Here is a 19,486-nt window from a genome sequence, read left to right as displayed (position 1 = left end):
AGCCCTCTCTGCCACCGCAGAAAACCACCGTTTGCATTTGGAAGGTGGTTCCTGTGTGGGTCTCTCATCTTACTCTTCCTGAGAGTCCTGCCACCTGGCTCTGCTCTGCCACCTTTTCTCATCACCTTACCGGTGTCCCTCCCTGTCACCCACTTCCATCCCTCAGAGGCTTGGGTTTCCAGATTTCCATCAGGCAATCTGTGCCACAGTTCTGCTCATCCATTGAACAACCCCCCAATACTCTTTCTTGACCTCCTCAGTGACCTTCATCTCCACCCAGCCATCCTCTCTGGGGCCAGTTTTGAACACCCCCAACCCCAATATCCCACCCCCAACATCCCTAAAGGCCTCCCCCTTGGCATGCCCATCTCCCGACTCCCACTGCCTCATCCTGACTTCACGGAGGCCACTGGCCCCGGTCCATTTTCTGTTGTTCAGTTAGCCCCCTGCTGGCCTCTCCACCACCAAGTCTGCATCACAAGGTTGAGCATCTAAAGGCCAATTCAGTTGTTTAGGGGAGAGATGAGAAGTCTGGGGCCTTGGACTTGGACCAGGACAGTGGCTATGGAGATGGAGAGCAGAAGGGAGATTTGAGATTTGTGATTCGAATGCACATTAAAATTGGAAACTGCTATTTGTAACCCACTCACCTCCTCACTCCTCACCTCCTCCCAGTCGCTCCCCCAGCCCCACACGGACACCACTCCATCTCTCATGCTCCCTATTTCTGCTAAGTCCTTCCCACCAGCCTGTAAACATGCTCGAGTCTCTTCATCCTACAAAACACACTCTCTTCTCGACTCCCTTTACATTTTTAGTTACTCCTTTTTCATTTCCTTTCCATTCCCTTCCAAGCTTCCAGAGAGGATTTTCTTTACATGCCGTCTCCATCTCCTCGACTCCCACCCCTTTGGTCCACAGCAGCGTGGCTCAGCCTCTGGTGGGACAGCCCTCGTCTAGGGTCTTCCCATGAGCCCCATGGAAGCGCAGCCCACTCCCCCTGCACACTCTGTCCTGGTGTTTCCTCCTGCCTCTCTGGTCGTTCCTTCTCAGTCTCCATTGTCATCAGCTAAACCTTTAAACGTTAGTATTCCTTTGCATCCTATCTGCTTCTTTTATTGTTCCCATCGGTTGGTTCGTGCATTGTCACAGTTCCCCTTTATACAATGACTCTCAAATCACTGTCCCCAGAATAGATGGCTCCCTTGAGCATCAGACTCAGATATTCAATCACCTTCTCCCTCCACCTGTGTGTCTCACAGTCATCTCAAGTTCAACACGTACCCGTTGATGGCTTCATCTTTTCTCCCAAACTGCTTCTCATGTTTTTCTGTCTCAGTTGGTGGCTTCATGATGTTCTCAAGCCAAAACCTGGGACCTATTCTTTAGTCTTCCCCGTCTTTCTCTATAAAGCCAAGGACCAATCCTGCTGATTTACATAATAAATATTTCTATAACAAGTGCCTTCCCTTTTGTCCCCGCTATAACTGCCGTTGTTCATGTAACAGCTCTTGCCACACCCCCAGTTGTTTTTCTACACTAAGAAATCTTCCTAAAGTATAAATCAGATCACATTACTTTTCAGCTTAACCCCAAAAGCAGCACACAATAAACTAAAGAAAATAAACAAATGTAAAAGTATCCTGGGTTCATGGATTGTAAGTCTTAATGTTGTTAGGATGACAATTCTCCCCGAACTGATGTACAGATACAATGTAATCCTACTAAATGCCAAGATGTCTGTTTTGGGTTTTGTTTTTTCAGAAATTGCGAGCTGATCCTAAAATTCATATGTAAATGCAAAAGATGCAGAATAGCCAAAACAGCCTGAAGAAGAATCAATCACACTTCAGTAATCAGGACAGTGTGGTACTGGCATATGGACAGACATATAAATCGATGGAACAGAATTATGAGTCCAAAGTAAAGAAACCAGAAATAAACCAGAAGTAAAAGTACACATGTGGTTAATTGATTTTTGACAAGGGTATCAAGACGATTGAAGGGAGAAAAATAGTCTTTTCAACTAATGTTGCTGGGACAACTATGCACACGTGCGAAAGAATGAAGATGGACCCCTACCTCATACCATATACAAAATTAACTCAAAATGGACCACAAACCTAAATGTGAGAACTGAACTATAAAACCCTTAGAAGCAAACATAGGCACAGGTCCTTGCCACCTTGGATTAAGCAGTGACTTCTTAGGTGTGGGGGCGACTTCCCTCGCGAGTATCCCTGTGTGCCACGGATGACAGTGAATATGGCCGAGATACGATGTGATCTGCTCAGGGAGGAGAAGTGGCCATTTTCCCAGGGGGAAGAGGCCGTGGGCTGGTGGCCAGTTTCTCTGGGGAAAAAGGCCAGCAGCGGCCAGTGTCTCCAAGGAGAAAAAGGCCTGGAGCCCCCTCCTCCAGGGCCTTTCATTGGGTTCTAATACACAGGAATACAGGGCAGCAAGGATCAAACAGTAGATAACATTTCAAAGAAACCTTAGGGCTTAGTATGAGTCAGTCTGTCAGGAACAGAGTTTTGGGGTTTCCCCAGTTGAACCCTTAACATATGAATGAAAGCACTCTTAGCAGAGCAGATTTCACAGGTTTATCAGGAAGTCTTTGTGATGCCAGATTTTTCCCCAGGACACACTCTAGCAAGGCAAGGAGCTGCATCTCTCCCCAACAGGTATTCAGGCTTAAGGAGATTAGAGCCAGGAAGCGCTTCTCCCAGAGAACATGGGGACTCGGGCTATCTCAAAGCTGGGGTGTGTGTGTGTCCATTGCTCTTTGTTGCAGCTCCCTGCCCCAGTCCTTCCATGAAGGCCTCCCAAGTGATCCAGTCTGGCCTAGGTTGCCCACCCCCCGCCACCGCTGTGAGGGGTCTTACCCGTCATTGACTTCCAACCAAGCTTTGGGGGCAGGGAGAGGAAACTGGGGCAGCATTTGCTACCAGAGACAAACTTTGTCTCCTGCGGTTGGCATTCCAAAGGTCGTCCCTTGCCCTGAGCCACAAGGGGTTGAGATAGAATTCCTAAAACCAGGCAGAGCAGTCTGCAACACTTCGGTATGACACCAAAAACAACCAACCATAGATAAATTTTATTTCATCAAAATGAAAGCCTTTTGTGCTTCAGATACCGTAACAAGAGCATTTAGAGCAGAGGCCTTAAGTATCTCCATATAGCTCAGCACTGACTGACGGCTTGATGCCTGGAGCTGCCACATGGCAGGCAATAACTGAGGAATAAAGTGTTAAGTCAGCGGTTCTCCAAGTATGGTCTGGGAACACATGAGGGTTCCTCAAGACCCTTTCAGGAGGCTTATGCAGTCAAAACTATTTTCATAATCATGTCTAGATATTAGTTTGCTTTTTTGGTAGAGAAAAGGCACCGGTGGGTAAAACAGCTGGCCCCTGAGCACACGCTATACTTCCTTCCAGTCACTGCATTGCCACCACGCCCGTGCGGTTAGAGACATCACTTAAGCATGACTTGATGGAACAGTAAAAATTATTAACTTTATTAAATCTCTCCCCTTGAGCATACTTCTTTTAAATATTTTGACAGAATGAAAAGCATTCTGCTGGATGCTTAAGTACCGTGGTTGTCTCCAGGAAAAGCACTGTACCGGTGCCATTGTTTGAGTTGCAAGCTGAACTAGCTGCATTTTTTTCATGAACACCATTTCTACTGATTGAAAGATATGCTAGGGTTATGTAAATGTGGGTTTTTGCAGACATTTTCCCCGAAAATGAAGGAAGTGAGCCTGTCAATTCAAGGGAAAAAACTGAAAATATTTGCTGCCATCCTGGCCAGGCAGCTTAGTTATTTAGAGCTTTGTCCCGGTACACCAAGGTTGTAGGTTCAATCCCCAGTCAGGGCACATAGAAGAAGGGCCTCAGTGAGTGCATAAATAAGTGGAACAACAAATTGATGTTTCTTTCTCAAATCAATACATTTTAAAAGAGAAAATATTTGCTGCCAATGACAAAATTTGAGCTTTGAGCAAAAATAGATTTTTGAAAAATTCAACATTTGGAAGATCTACACAACTTAGTGAGCTAACATTATCCAAGTGACCAATACATGATGTTACAAAATCGTGAGTGAATAATGGGTGCATTCAAAGTGAAAGATAGACCTGTAGATTTTAATTTAATGAAAAGTTGATTGATATGGTTTCAGGTTCCATACTAAAACTTTATAAACTATCAGCTGTCAAGTTTTGGTATAGTATTGAGGAGGAATACCCACAATTATATGCAAAGGGCTTTAAAATGCTCATACTTTTTTCCAATTATGTATTTGTGTGAGGTTTCATGTACTTCATAATTTTCTTTGTATACTTTAATCAAGACAACATATCTCAACAGATTAAATGAAGAAGCAGATGGGGACCTAGATGACAAAAATCTCAAACAATGTCATTCTTTTTACTACTTTGATTTGGAAAATGGAGTTATTTTTCATTGATAAATGTGTTATTTATGTTAACATTAGTGGGTTTATTAATTTTAAATAAATATTTTTAAAATTCATTTATTTTAGCGAAAGGGAAAGGGAGGAAGAAAGAGAGGGAGAGTAACATCAATGTGTGGTTGCCTCTCATGTGGCCCCCCACTGGGTACCTGGCCCACAACCCAGGCATGTGTCCTGACTGGGAATTGAACTGGCAACCCTTTGGTTTGCAGCCCGTGCTCAATCCACTGAGATATATCAGCCAGGCTATTTTTTAAATTGTTATTTCAACTTCTAATATTTTAAGTATTGACAATGTAACCCACATAAACAAAACATTTTTCAGGTATTCAATTTTTTAGAGTATAAAGGGGCCCTGAGACCAAAAGGTTAGGAAACACTGCTATAAATCAGCAATAAAGTTAATCAGCCCCTAATATTTTGGTGCATTGGTGAACGGAAAAGTACGTAATTGTAAACAAGCAATTCCATTTGGAAAAGGAAAGGCACTGAAATGATGCCCCATGGTCTACAGTGTGGATTGCATCCGGTGGATCAAGAACAGCAAGGAGTCCCTGCCTTGGCGGACCGAGGCCAGCTCGATTCCTGGTCCGGCACACCCCGGAGTCGTGGAGTCGGTTCCCAGTCGGGATGCACTCAAGGGGCAGCAGATCGATGTTTCTCCCTCACATTGATGTCTCCCTCTCTTTCTCTCTCCCTTCCCCTCTCTCTAAAAGTAAATGAATACAATTTCAGAAGAAGAAGAAGGAGGGGGAGGAAGAGGAGGAGGAGAGGAAGAAGGGGAGGAGGAAAGAGAAGGAGAAGAGGAAGAACAAGAAAAAAATGTGAGGTTTTCCTGCTGGTATTGTTTGAAGCGAAGACGCTGCCTTAGGGCTTGATCAATCGCAGGTTCCATGGGCCAGGACTGGGGTTTCTTTGACAAAACCATTCCCTTCACAGATATGTAAGTTTTCTGACTATTCACATTTGGGTAATCCATGGGCTAATAACTAAGTCAGAAGAATTGTGAATTATGGCCCTTGAATCTAGACCTTGATGTTGGTGTGCCAAGGAAAGGGAAGGAGTCTCTTGTAGCAATAGGACAACCCAGTCCTGGGCTCAGGGCCTCCACCTCCACCTCCTGGAACAATTGTGTGTTCCGTCCCGCGGAACAGTCAACGGGGGTCCCGAGTCTACCTGAAACGGATGAATAGGGATGGGAACAAGAGGCGCGGAGAAAGGCAGCAAGACAAAGGATTCTGATCAAGCTGCAAATTTTATTTTGGGCGGGGCTGTTATATAGGGAGCAGGGGAAAAGGGGAGGTGGTCCTGATAGGTTGTCCTGTGCATGCTCACTGCATGCTCTTGGCGACAGTTGGTGGGTGGGCGCGTGATCAGCATCTTAATTGGTAGGTAGTACTCGTGATCAAGAGATGCCTACAAGGGTGGGGGCTACCTGGCTCGGCTGCAGCATCCTGTTTGGGGCTGCCTCAGCCAAGCCCTCCTGGTGCGATTTTCTTGATGGATTGCATTCACCGTCTTTAGGCCCCGACAATTGTGAACACCAGGCATGTGGGGAGGCACGGCCGGCTGCTACGGGGTGCACCCTACACTAGGCTGCACTCTGTAGAAGGCTCTTTACATAGGGTAACCGTCTTTCTAGTGGGGACAAGTAGGAAGAGCTTGGGAGGGGCTGTTTGCTGCCTCTCTTACTCTAGCTTTGAGGTAGGAGATGCTGCCATGCCTGTCTTGGCCACCAGACTCCGCATCAGCTTGGATTGCGGTCTATAGGCAGTTTTTCTCCCAGCAAAGGTATAGTAGCCAGGCTGCCTGATTCGGGTCATAGTTCTACCCCTGTCTAGCTTTGTGATCTTGGGCAAATTATTCCACACCTTAGTTCCTAAAGTGTAAACTGGGGAATAACCAGAGCATCCACGTCTTTGTGTTATTGTGAATATTCAATGAATTAATACGTGTAAAGCAGTTAGAACCGGGCATATGATGAATGTCAGAAATGTCAGCTTTCATTATTCTCTTTGCACAATTTGTCAGCTTTCATTATTCTCTTTGCACAATTTGTCTCTTTGACTCTGAGGACTTGGGAAAAATAGCCGACACAGCCTCCTGACATATTTCTACCAAGTCCCCAAGTTCACACCTGTGTTAGGTGCACGGCCTGAGCTTCAGAGCACCCTGGCTATGCAGCCACATCCTGGGGAATGCTGACCCCCTGGCCCGGATGGGGAAGCCTCCGCCCTTCCGTGTTCCCTTCAACTCAGCTAACTGCCCGTGTTGGAGACCTCACTAGCAACACCCCGTATCAGTCAGAACTTCTTCAGTCACAGGCGACAGAATCCTAACAGACTTTGGGTAGCAGGGAGGGATTTGTTGGATTACAGGAAAGTTCAGGTGTTTCAGGCGCAGTTCGCTCTCAGCATTAGGAGCGTGTCATCTGCTGGGTTCAGATGGTGTTTCTGCCTCTGGCCCCCTCTCCACTTCCCGGTTCTGCTTTCCCCTCCTCGGTTTCAGTACCAGACAGTCCCTGTCCAGGAGTAGGAGATCCATGCTTATGTCTTCTCCGCTTAGGAGCCTCAGGAGAAAGCAGCCCCTACTCCCTGGATTCCAGAAAAACCTGGGATTGTCTTTAATTTCTCCAGCTGTCACTTGTGACATCCAAGAGTGACATGGCAAGTGGCCTCAGAGGACTGAATCTGTACCACCAGGGAGGGGAGGGGAGGGAATGATTGGCATTTAGCAACTATCTGTTCTGTCCTATGTATTTTCTATCCCCCCGTGGTGAAGATTATCCCATTTGGGAAGGACACTAAATCTCACGGCCATCTCCCCCTCCCTCCAACCTGAGGGGGAAGGGGCTCCTTCTCGTGTCCACTGCCACCCCCTCTGCTGTACCCTTGACCCCATTCGTCTGTCTTCCTACAGAGAGAAAGCACCAGCCAGTCCCTCCCTCACCTTTATACTGTCACTCTCCCCTTCTCTACTCGATTTTCTCCTGAGCTTCCTTCCACACAGGCTTCAGTCTCTCTTGCTAAAGAAAACAAATCTCTTCCCCTTCTTAGAAGAGAGTTAACTACCACCTCTACCTCCATGCCTTTCACTCACATCTCACCTGAATGGAATCCATTTGCTATCGCTGCCACCTGTTTTCTGTTGCTGACGTTCGCTCTCCGGTTATTTCCCACACGGCACATCTAGTCCTCGGCCACTTTGACCCGTCTCATGTGCCAGCTGCCTGAGGGAGGTCAGTAAGAAGCTAGGAAACTTCATATGCAAGTGGAATGGGAAACTGAGGCAGCAGAGCAAACTGGCAGAGCTGTTTATAGCCAGATACAGAAAGTCACCTGGGCAGAAAGCACCAGGCGCTGAGCAGTGGGCAAAACTGGCATGGCCTTTCCTCTCCTGGCATTTTGCTGGTCTTGCGGTTTAGACCCCCTGCCCTGGTGCCGACCTGGAAAAGCTGATGACTATTCTATTGAGATTCCCCAAGACCTCCCCTAAGCCCCAACCTTTAATACCTGCTCCCTGCTTTCTCCTCTCCCTGCGGGGAGCAGGCCCACGCCTTTCCCTTCCCGCTCTCCTTCCCCCACAGGTGTGCATCTCCTCAACTCTAAGGGGCCCCCATGAGACTTGCAACCAGGGGAGCAACGGGCAGTGGCAGCATGTTCCAGACTAACCTTCTCTCTGACCCTCCAGTGAGCTGACAGAAGCCCCACCTTGGTTCACTTTCCTTTCTAGAGAGCCACAGCAGCCCCGCCTGGGCTCTCTCCTGCTGCTGCTTCTGTCCTAAGCCTTTCCTTGCCTCCCTGTCCCCAGCTCTAATAAACACACTCTCAATGTCACCTGGACCCATTGTGAAATCTTTCTTATGCAAAGTCAAGAACCCACATGCTACTGGCTGGCCTTAGGCAGGCCAGCTCTGGGCCCTGTCCTCATTCTGGTATCACAGTTACATTTTTCTTCCAGAATTCTCACCTCACTTGGCTTCCAGTTTGTTCATTCCTGGTTCCCCCCTCCCTTTTCTGGTTGCTCCTTTCTTGGCACTCTTCGGTTAAGAGTTTATGTCAAGAGGAAGCCATTTCTCCTTTCATTCCCATCTGTGGTTTCAAGTGCCACCTTTCCACTGGCGCTTCTGCATCTCCACGGCCTGGGTCCGTCTCTGGTGTCAGTGTCTGTGCCCCTGCACAGAGCCCGAAGAGAGCAGCTGTCTATGCACAGTGAGCAATGGGTGAATTTTCTCCCAGCAGTGTCCAGATGTGGAACTATATCCCAAGCTGCTCCCAAAGGCAGGACACAGAGGTCAAGTTAAGCAGTATCTCCAATGCAGCTACGTTCACACGACTTTTGGTGATGGGGGCTATGATAGGGACACAGAGGAAGTGAGATTATCAGGGGAAGCCACCTCAGCTGCCCAAGCAGGTCCCTGGGGAACAGGAACAGTGATCTGGTGACATTCTGTTGACATGCTCTGGGCGTGCTCTCAGCACTCGTGTCCGCCATACCAGACAGTCTCACACTGGCGGGTGGCCTCCATCACATCTAGGTCGTTCACAGCAGCGTTTGGCTTGGGCCCAAACTCTGTGTCCAATCAGCTGCAGTAAGGTGGTTGGCAGGGCGGCCTCCTTGGATTTCCATGCTCTAGATCACAGTGATTTCCTGAACATCAGCTCATGTCCGCTGGCCCTGGGAGGGGGCTCAGGGAGCTGCACGCACTGAGCTTCATGATTTTTCTTGGTCTTCCTAACTGTGTCTCTATTTCCTCCCCTCATTTCACAAATGAAGGAGTTGGACCCGTTGGTCTTCAAAGGCGCTTCCAAACCTGACTTTCCAGGAATTTATTGTTAGTATTGTTTGGCTGTGCGTCAGCTCTAGCAAAAGGACATGGCGTATCCCAGCTTGAAGGTTTCAAGTTGTATTATTTCTGAGTCAGAGGTCAGTCGCAGGGAAGAGAAAACACTCTAATTTTAAGTAGAAAAGGATTTAATACAAGGAATTAGGTGTTTAAAAAAAGTTGGAAGGGCTAAAGGAGGAGGCTCTAGCATAAGCCTCCAAGAAAGACTCAGAACAAGGCCATGGACTAGCCGCCAACTCTGACACCAGCGCGAGTCAGGAGGCCACAGCTGGAACTCCGGCACTGAAGAGCGCAGCAAGTGGAGAGATGACCCGCAGGATGAGAGAGCGCGTTTGCAAATCACGTATCTGTTAAGCAACTTGTAACCAGAATATATAAATAAGTCTTTTTTTAGCTCATTTTAAAAAAGATTTTTTATTTATTTATCTTTAGAGGGGAAAGGAAGGAGAGAGGGAGAGAAACATCAATGTGTGGTTGCCTCTTATGTGGCCCCCTCTGGGGACCTGGCCCGCAACCCAGGCATGTGCCCTGACTGGGAATTGAACCACGGGTGTGTGGTCCACAGGCCCCCACTCAATCCACTGAGCTACACCAGCCAGGGCTATATAAAGAAGTCTTCTTGCTCAACCATGAAAAAGACAAATAGACTAATTTAAAAATAAGCAAAGCACTTGAATAGATATTTCTTCAAAGAAGACATACAAACAGCCAAGAAATACATGAAAAGATGCTCAACATCATTAGTTGTTAGGGGAATGCAAATCGAAGCCACAGTGAAATACCATTTCATGCCCACTAAGATGGCCATAATGATAAAGACAGACCACAACAAGTGTTGGCAAGGATTTGGAGAAAGTGGAACTCTTGTGTATTGCTGGTGAGTAAAATGGTATAGCCTTTGTGGAAAAGGGTGGTGGGTCTTCAAAAACATTAAACGCAGAATTTCTATATAATCCAGCAATTCCATTTTTGGATATATATCCAGAATAATTGAAAGCAGGAGCTTGAACAGATATTTGTATACCAATATTCATATGGCATTATTCACAATCAGCAAAAATGGAAATAACCTAAATGTCCATCAGTTATGATTATGTAAAGGAAATGTGGTATAGCCATACAGTACTCAATGGAATGTTATCCAGCCATAAAATGGAGCAAAGCATTGTTACACGACACAATAAGGTCGGATCCTGGAAACCTTATGCTAAGTGAACAAGTCGGGCATAAAAGGCTACACACTGCGTGATTCCATGCATATAAAATGTCCAGAATAGGCAAATGCACGGGGACAGAAATTGAATTAGTGGTTGCCAGGGCTGAGGGTAGAGGGAATTGAGACTGACTGCTAATACATTTCTTTGCAGGTAATGCAAATGTTGTGGAATTGGTGGTGAGAGTTGCACAACTTTGTGAATATATTTAAAGTCTACTGAGTTGTACATTTTAAAATGATGAATTTTATGGCATGTGAGTTACATCTCAATAAAAAAATGGGAATGGTTAAAAACTATACAAAGCATGCCCTGCCAGGGCGGCTCAGTTGGTTGGAGCATTGTCCTGGTGCAACAGGGTTGCAGGTTCAATTCCCAGTCAGGGCACATGCAGGAGGCAACCAGTGAGTGCGTGGATGGGTAGAGCAGCAGACTGATGTCTCTCTCTCAAAATCGATTTTAAAAATACAGCATTGCAGCTGCAGTCTAAGGATCAGAGAGCCGTCTCGGCTGCTGTCCCCACTGCTTTTAAACAGCATGAAGCGAATGACTGGACACTGGAATACTGCTGGGAGGGAGATGGCCTTGGTCTCTTTTTCCTCCCAATTCTTATATAAATGGATGAAATTTATAGACACTAATGTTTATGCAGAATATTAATTGCAAGGGAGTCTGGGAAATGCAGTGTTTAACTCCACAGCCCTGGCAGTATGAGAAAGAGCGAAGAATGGATGCTGACAGCCAATTCGCCATATCCACACCAATTCATCCTTTGGCTTTTCAGGGATCTACTCCCTTCCCTAAGAGGAAAGACTGAAAATCCTACTAGTCATGAATCCACCTGTAGGTGATGTCCATTCTGGCTGAGTCACAATTTTGCCTCAACAGCTGTAGCCAAAGAACTACGTTATCAAGTTACCAACAATGGCCCTGGCTGGTGTGGCTCAGTGGATTGAGTACTGGCCTTTGAACTGAAAAGTCATCAGTTCGTTTCCCAGTCAGGGCACGTGCCTGGGTTGCAGGCCAGGTCCCTGGTTGGGGGCTTGTGAGAGGCAACCAATCGGATGTATGTCCTGCACATTGATGTTTCTCTCCCTCTCTTTCTCCCTCCCTTCCCATCTTTCTCAAAATAAATAAAATCCTTTTTAAAAAAAGTTACCAATAATAACACACCTTATAACTCTAGGGAAAATGTGGGAAGTGGGGAAAAACAGGTTAATAACTATAAAACATATACACAGTACAGCACAAACTGAAATGCTAATGTAGTCCTCATTTCTCAAGTTTTCATGAACTATTTGTACTCATAACTTTCTCCACTACCCATTCTAAGTTCCTTTTATCCTAGCCAGTACCTCATCTGGATGAGGTCTTTCATCTGGTGTGGTGACCCAAATCTTTATTCCTAAAAGATTTGAGCCCTAGCGGTTTCGCCTTTTAGAACTTTACTCCTAAATACGGTAGTACTAGAAGTAGCCGCAGACAGTCCTTTAGGGTCTAGGCGTACCTCTCCCCACCCCCACCACCGTGCAACAGTGAACTATGTTCCTTGGTATCAGCATCAATCACTCCACCTAACACTGTTGCCCCTTTCAGGCTATTGGTTCAGTGGATGAGCCACCCACATTGGCCATAAAATTTCTAGTCAATGGACTGATTATGTGCCCTGGTGGAAGTATTTCTCCTGTGGGTGTTGAGAATTGTAAACCATTTGTAAGCCATGTGACTATTCTGTAAGGCCAGCTGCTGTGGGATGATTCCGTGGGTCTTGGCCCATTGCCTACTTGATGAGAGGCGGTGTTGTGTGGAATACCCCATGATGAATAAGGCATTTAGTAAGTTTATAGACAATAAGAATGATGGTGATCGTGATACTAAGTGAAAATGGCACTAGCTAATACGAATAGCACTTATTACAGGCAAGGCACTATCATATGTGGTCATTTGACGCTCACAGTCCCCAGTGAAGAACCGAAATAGAGACGTCAAATAATCTAACCGAGGTCATAAGATACTTAAATGATGAAGTTAGAATTCCTGCCCAGGCTTTCTGGCTCTGGGGCTACCCTCTTAGCCACTATGCTTCTCAACGTGAACATACCATCAAATTTAGAATAACAGGGAATGGGGGAAATGTCCGGCTTTAGAATAATTGTTTTTTTTCTCAGTTTAAAATTTCTTTGTGAGTATTTTAGCCTTGGCATGCTATATGAATGAATGAATGTCTTTTCCGGTGAGGACAAATGGCTGCTTTCTCTGTGATGGAAGGAATCTGACGCAATGGAACTGCTACAAGTGCCCAGCTGGTCCCCCCAGATCATGGAGCAGGGCTCAGGAGGAACAGACTAGCCGTTGCCACACACAGCACGGCTTCACTGCAAAATCATAAGGTCCTGTGCTGCGATTCTCTTACGGAAGCTCGTCACAGTGGATACCCTGCGTCCTCATTCGCCAAGGGACTTTGCGCACCGCTGGACGTCCATGGTCTTCAACCAGACTGCTTTACATTGCAGCCTGCACCCACTGCCCACCATTCTCTTTCTGGAAGCCCATCAAAGCTGCTCGTCTTATGGGTGGGTCACTTGGTAAACAGATCGGTGCAGCATAACTGAACATGGTATGCTACTTCTAAGACCAAAAGTGATCTGTCAAATGTTCAGACATTTTCTTAGTGGTGGGGAGTGTACGGTGCAACAGCTGACCTTAGACTAGCTGCCGTGCTCCTGACCCTCCTCCGGATCCCTAAGAACTTCACAGAGGTGAAAGTGCCCTTAATTTCCACAGGATTATTGCTTATCCTCTAAAACACATTGTATGTATGTATGTATGTATGTATGTATGTATGTATGTATGTATTATTTCCTCAAAGCATTTGGATACCTACCTGCTACTCCTTGTTTTAGGTCCAAATACATGGTGTAAACACATGTCAAGTGATGTTCCACTGGGAAAGGTGAGATGGTTAAAGTACCTCGGATGAGATTTCGACAGAGCTGGAGAGCTGATATAACCCAGATGTGGGGCAGCAAGATGGACCGTCGACCTGGACAGGTGAGAGTGCTCTGCTCTGCATGTGTTCTGCTACTTGGGCTAAAAGGAAAGAAGCATATTCCAGGTCAGTAGTGGCCTGGCTGCAGGTGCCAGGGGCAGGTTTTATTTGCTTTATAATGAGATACCTGAAATAACAGCTGTAAGTCAAGTCCTGTACAGGGTAACTGTCCTAAATGTGACTACATGAGGGTCACCACTCCTGAATGTCAGTCTTTGTGGTGGTGGTAATACCTACCATTCCCTCAGGGAGGCACTGTTGTTTCTGGCTTACAATTCTGCAGGGGCGGCGGGGGTGGGGGGGTGGGGGTGGGGGTGGAACAGTTCCAGGGACTTTTCCTTTGTTCTTCTTAAATAGCTCTCACGCTGTACGTCAATGTGAAGATTCTGCCAGTTGCCAAGTATGTCTATTACAACCGTAATTACAGAAACTGGGAAATAACCCCAGAATGGACATTTGGGTATATCCAGGCCAAAGTTCCCTTTTAAATTACCTGGCCCCACGTATTGGTTTGGTAGGCATGCCATCACAAAGCACCACAAAGTAGGTGGCTTAAACACTACTTTATTCTCACAGTTCTGGAAGTTGGAAGTCTGAGATCGAGATGTCCCTGCAGGGCTGGTTCCTTCTGGGAGCCACACAGGAGAACCTGTCCCCTGCCTCTCTCCTAGCTTCTGGATGTTTTGCAGGAATCTCTGGCTTGCCTTGTCTTCTGCTGTGTCAGCCCAGTCTCTGTCTTCATCTTCACGTGGTGTTCTCCCTGCGAGTGTTTCTGTGCCCAAATTCCCCCCTTTTCATATGGCACCAATTATATCAGATTGGGGGCCCACCCTACTCTAGTATGACCTCATCTTAATTACATCTGCAACAACTCTATGTCCAAATAAGCTCACATTCTGAGTTACTGGGGGTTAGGACTCCAACATATGACCTTTGGGGGACATGATTCAACTCACAACACCCCTTATGCCTCTATTCTAATTAGTGGACCACAGAGACCTTTTAGGTTCCTTAGGATTAGTGCTGGCTTAGCATCAGCTTCCAAATGTTCTGTAAAGGCCTGGGTACTTCCATTTTCTCAAGCACAGGAACATAGTTTAATGGCTTGAGATTTTGGGGGGGAGACTAGAAGATCTGCAATTCAGTTATGGGGAGATACTGGGTGCTCCCTTCAGGGTACCCAGCATCCCTTTATTCAAGAGCCTTGGGTCTGAGAACTGAGTGTCTGTAACTCTCCATTTTGGTGATTCAAAACAGGCTTCTCTGCCAGACCCGGAGTTTTGCTTTGTGTTACACAGACCAAAGAGAAACGTAGTGGGTTGTATTTCACCACTCTAGCTCTGTTGCCTTGGTACCACCCCTTGGCCCGTCACTCACCCCAGGATCCCGTCATCCCTACTGATACCAAGAATTCCATCTCAATGGCAGTATCTCGTAGCTTCGTTTCTGGCCTAGGGCTTAGGAGAATAGACACTCCAGTGCTTTTCAAGATAAGGTGTTCCCATTATTTATGTATTTTCCAATTCCTTAGTGAATAGAATATCCTCTGGGCAATTTTGAAGGGTAAAATCAGGAAATGAGGTCACACATTGTAAATCTGCATCAACAGCCCTGGCTGGTGTGGCTCAGTGGATTGAGTGCTGGCCTGCAAACCAAAGGGTCACCGGTTTGATTCCCAGTCAGGGCACATGCCTAGATTTTGGGCCAGGCCCCCAGTGGGGGGCGTGCAAGAGGCAACCACACATTGATGTTTCTCTCCTTCTCTTTCTCCCACCCTCCCACTCTCTCTAAAAATAAATACATAAAATCTTTTTTAAAAATCTGCATCAACATTTCTATCTTCATGTTTTTGGCTTTGTCTTCCAATGCTATATACTAAGTAATTTTTGGCAGTTTAATTACGAATACAGAGCATTGTTAAATCCAAGTTTCATCCAACCAACCAGCTAAGAGGCATTCCTAGCTACTAAAGCCAGAATCTCTACAATGTCCAGATTAGCAAATTCTACCCAAATGAAAATAAAATTATGCTTTTTTCTTCCTGGTCTAATACTTTTTGACTCCAGTTTTCAAACATTCTTCAGGTTTCTGCTGATTCAAATTAACCAAATCTTACAATCTTTCTGTAAGCCTATTAGATCAGAATGTGTTTGCCTTCAAGATGCATACTGAGATCGGATTGCAATTACAGATCTGGTGGTAATAAGGGGTAGTGGGCAATGAGAAGTGGCATTAGCACCTGAGAAGTACTAGGGGCAATGAAAAGTATTAGCATTTACTTCCAAGGTAACTACCCACTGGTCTCCGAGTAAGACTGAGAGGAAGAAGTTAACTGAAGCCTGTGGATTCAGAACAGTAAGATTTACTGAAATCCATTCAAATATTCCCATAGCTTACTTCAGAACCCCACTCTTCCCCAATGCCCTAATTTTCACATAACAGGTAAGGCTGTGATTTTAACTTCTGTTGCAATTCAATAACCTAGAATCTCCACCTGAGTTTCATGTACATTAGCCTTGTGGCTACAGGAGATGAAATTCTTTGGGGGCTCTCCCATACTTGCCTGGAGCTGAAAATGTAAAACCACTGAGCCTTTCATTTTCTTTAACCTCTCTAGCACAGCCACTATCATCTAAGTCTGCTAATTTTTCTTCTAAGACATTTTTAAAGGTTTTATTTATCTATCTTTAGAGGGGAAGGGAAGGAGAGAGGGAGAGAAATATCAGTGTATGGTTGCTTCTCATGTGTCCCCTGCTGGGAACTGGCCTGCAACCCAGGCATGTGCCCTGACCGAGAATCGAACCGTGGTTGTTTGGTTCACAGGCCCGTGCTCAATCCACTGAGCTACACCAGCCAGGGCTCTTCTAAGACATTTCACCTCAAGTGATCACAGATGTAATCTTTGCCTGCTAGGTCACCATTTTCCTGTTCAATTAGATTCCTTTCTCCTTCAAATCCAACTCAGTCATAACTAATCTGAGTTCCATCTTTGAGGACCTATTGCCTGTAACCACTTTTGGAACCAAATCCTTTATCGGTAAGGGTTCAGTAGTTGAAGGAAACAAGTCCCTTCTACCTATTTTAAGTAGAACAGGATTCAATACAGGTAAATTAGATGCTCACCAGAGTCGGAAAAGCCTTGGGTGAGCAGTCTCTAGGCTGGGCGTCTAGGAAAGACCCCCGCATTGATCCACCATGGGAGCTGCTACCTCCACCACTATCAGGACGGTGAGGAATCAAGAGGCCACCACAGGTTGACTACGAGAACACATATCACGGTTCTATATGGATCAGGAAGCCCTTTCACACCCACGAAACTCCTGGTGGAGTGGAATACCACTGAAGAAAAACCCAAGTTCTCCACATCCTTGCAAGGAGCAAATCATAGCAGCTGAAGATAACCCTGAATCACTTTCTCCTTCCACATCTCGTTTGTGCATCTAATTGGCAAAACTGATTACACTCAGAACCCTGGTTTCAAGGAAGTTTAAGATACATACTGCAGTTTCTAGCTTTCTAGCCTGTGGAGTACAAGAAAGCACATTAGAAAGAGGCTGGAATGAGTAAGTACCTATTTATCATATCTAACATTCTTTCCACGGGTCCAAGGAGGACTTGTGACCAGACACGCCCTTTCAGGTTTAGCCCCTTTCAAAGTTTCACAAGTACCCATTTGTTTGGCTTTGAAGATTATCTCTTACTGGCCCGAGAGGCACCTAAAATTCCTTGTCGTCTGAGTTGTTTTGCTAATCTACACAATCTTCATCGCAGCCACCTCTTCAACCTAATCTACTACTCCCCTCCTTGGTCCCTTTGTTCCAGCCGTGTAGGTCTGTGTGTTTGTGTCTAAACAGACTAAGGATGCTTTACCAAAGGGCCTTTGTACTTTATTCCTCGTGCCTGGTATCTCACTGCATTCAGGATTCTGATAAAATGTGACCTTATCCAAGAGACTTATACTATCCATCTAAAACAGCAACACCACCAACTCTTTACTTTTCCTGCTTTGCTTACCCTCATCCTAATTATGTACCTGGTCACCTTTTCCCACTACGATGTTACGTTATTTCCATGCAGGCAGAACTTCTGTTTTCCTTATTAGCGCATCCTATACCTGAAACATAGTAGGTATTTTGGAATAAATGAAAGCTCTACCAAGAGGAAATTAAATGTCCCCAAATTCTAAACTGACCAACTTTTCTGATGCATTATCATCTCCAGGTGGTGGCGAATAGCCTTTCATTTGCTCACGTCTAGGAGACACAACAGTAGTGCCATAAAGGATTAGAATAAATCTAGTTTTTCATGGCCTCTGGTCTAGAGTTCTGGGCTTTTCTTAGATGACACCCATAATTCCCTTTCCTTAGCTCTTGTTCCTGCAAGAGGAAAAAACATGGGCCTTTACTGAAAGCATTTTTAGTGTACCATCTCCATTTTTACAATCCCATAGGATTATTATCCCCACTTCAGCTAAGTGAAAATGGACTCAGAATAAGGTGCCTAAGTCTCACAGCACTAAGAAGTAGAGCCTAGAAAGGAACATAGGTTTGGTCTACGCCATACCACCCTGAATGCGCTGGATCTCATCCAATCTCGGAAGCTAAGCAGGATCGGGCCTGGGTGGTACTCGGATGGAAGAATACAGGTTTGGCTGCACACTCCTGTCCCTTAACACTCTTACTTGATTTTGTCCAAGTTAACTGCTCTCTTGAGGCTTCAAGAGAATTACAGGTCTAGAGCTGATAATTTGCATTTCAGCGATTTCCAGACTGTCTGCCCCTTTTGCCAACAGGCTCCTTTTTCAAACATGGACACCCTCGGGGATGCCTTTTTCCAGAGACCAGAGTTCACCAACAGCATTTCCTGTCCCAGGTGCAGGGAAAGGTGCTAAGTCTGGCTGCAGTGCCCGAGAGATAAGAATCTTCCAAGTTTGCAGTTGCCCAGACTCCTCATCCTCATTATAGAAATGCACAGGCCAGACAGACCAAGAGCAGGTACACCTGTGGAAGGGTACAGCCAGCCATCTGGTCCTCAGGAAAAGGGTGTTTTCAGTGCTGCCTCTGGGCCTTGGGGCTGACGTGGTAAGAGACGTTTGGCACTGGAAGCTTCTTCGATACTGTCTGAGCTGGAGAAATCAGGTGGCAGGAGAGTCACGAACTCACCCAGTTTCAAGTAAGTTACCACCACATTTGAAATCTCGCATCGTGTCTCATGAATCTTTTACTTTTCTGATACACTGTGTATGATCATTCATTTCTTAGACCATTCTAGACAGAGTCAAAATCCCAAGCAGTACTAATTCAGCTCAATTCTGACAAATTTGTAAGATCAGATAAAATTAAGTAGGTTGAGGTTTTAACTGCAGTTCTTCTCTTTTCATTACAAATTTTAGTCAGATTCCTTAGTCACTCTTAAACTAAATAGGCAAAACTGAGAATACTTTTTTGAACAGGGAATATGTACCTGAGAGCCTAACACACACCTAGGTTAGTGATTAGGTTATGCTTAGTGATTAGGTTATGCAGAATCAGTACCTTTCTTCCTCCAGTAAGAATACTATGTTCCCCAATTTACAATCCTGCGGCATTCACTGGGCTCCCTCTAAAGAGCCACTGAACTGCCACCCCTTCCTCCCCTCCTCTGGGAACACATTTCTAGAAGTGACTACAATACAGAAAAGGTTAAATAAAACTTTAACAGGAAAACTGCACAGCTACCTCTAGAGGGCAAACAAGGTCCATTTTAACCTACAGCTTCTCTATTTGGCTGACTCAGCTAATTCTTCAGTTTGACTACACAGTCCCAAACAAGCCTGGCTTTACTTCCTGTTAGGCTAGAAATCCCTGGTTCATAGATGACTCCAATGCAGTCAGATCAGAATACAACCCTTCTGCCCTGGGA

Source organism: Sturnira hondurensis, unplaced genomic scaffold (genome assembly GCF_014824575.4).
Source record: "Sturnira hondurensis isolate 20B ecotype Veracruz unplaced genomic scaffold, ASM1482457v3 Scaffold0013381, whole genome shotgun sequence".
In the NCBI taxonomy this organism is placed as follows: Eukaryota; Metazoa; Chordata; class Mammalia; order Chiroptera; family Phyllostomidae; genus Sturnira; species Sturnira hondurensis.
The sequence above is the reverse complement of the archived record's forward strand: the minus strand, read 5'-3'. Positions refer to the sequence as shown.